Source organism: Penaeus monodon, chromosome 28, assembly GCF_015228065.2.
Source record: "Penaeus monodon isolate SGIC_2016 chromosome 28, NSTDA_Pmon_1, whole genome shotgun sequence".
In the NCBI taxonomy this organism is placed as follows: domain Eukaryota; kingdom Metazoa; phylum Arthropoda; class Malacostraca; order Decapoda; family Penaeidae; genus Penaeus; species Penaeus monodon.
In genome coordinates, this window is record NC_051413.1 from 4,910,393 (window position 1) to 4,911,592 (window position 1,200).

The following is a 1,200-nucleotide window of genomic DNA, read 5'->3' on the forward strand; positions in this document are numbered from 1 at the left end:
AAGGGAAGCTAGTTGTAATAACTGGGTAATACCAGTATATGCCATTTCTGTTGTATTGATCACATTTCAGTGTCAAAGCTGTATTGTAAGCACAGAAATTTTGTATTTATTTATTGCTTTGAAAGTATATCTATATTTAAACTCCAAGGTAATAGTTATACAATTATTTTCTTTTTCTATTTTTTAACTTTGACCAAAAAAATCTTTGTGCATTCTTTTATCTCTGAGATTGCTTAATGTAAATTTGTTGTGTTTGCAGAAAAGGAAAATAACAATCAAATCCTTTCATGGTTTACATTTTGATCATGATATCCTTTTTCATGTATTGATTCGTATTCTCAATAAAATGTTGGTACTATTCCAGTTTATTAATTTTCCCTAGGATTTCATTGTTCTGTCAAGGAATATTGGAATTATGATAATTTATAAGTCAATCATCAATCATTTATTTGTTGTTATACTAGGAAATATATATTTCTGCCTTTATTTAGTTATATAGGAAATATATATCATTACTTTTAGTGTACATATACTCCAGTATATTTGAACCCAAATTTTTTTTCCTGTATGCCAGTTGTAATAAATATTAATACAGATTTCATCATGCTCGGGGACATTGCCAATAATGTCATGAGAATGTGAGCACTACATCTGACAGCTTCGAATAATCCAGGATTACAGGAAAAATTATTCAGAAAAGTAACAGGCGAGTCCTCAGATCTAGACATATATTTCATATGCTTTGAGTATGTCATTTTAAGGAGGATATAATTTTTGATTGTCGATTTCATCCACATTGTGAACTAATTCAATCAACTTTTTTTTATAAGAAACTGCATGACATCCAAAATTCCACAACTATTTACAGATTTCATAAAATGAAGTAAAAACATTTTCAGGGTAATTAGTAAACAAAGATAAGTCAAATATATCTATTATGATACAGTTCCATGGACAGGAATAGCAAAGACAGTGGGTAATTGGTAACTAAAGAAATATTGAGATGTCCATCATATTCAGTAATTTTATAACTCTTGTTTTCAATAAGTTACATTCCAATTTCATCATAGGTCAAAATATTTAAAAAGCCTGATGCTTGTCATGCTATATATACACCTCATAGTTGTGTATGCCTTGACCTATTATTATTATATTCAAGATATGACATTTAGTGTACTCCTTTTTTATGCACATATACAT

At 28.4% G+C, this 1,200-nt stretch overlaps 1 protein-coding gene across 1 annotated transcript in view; it reads left to right on the forward strand.

The window, feature by feature from the left end:
- The window catches only part of LOC119591310 (splicing factor 3A subunit 2-like), a gene marked incomplete at its 5' end in the record, with an annotated part of 2,314 nt that extends 1,956 nt beyond the window's left edge, over positions 1 to 358 (forward strand). Inside the window, 1 exon segment of the mRNA XM_037940036.1 lies at positions 1 to 358.
- Between the last annotated feature and the right edge of the window lie 842 nt (positions 359 to 1,200).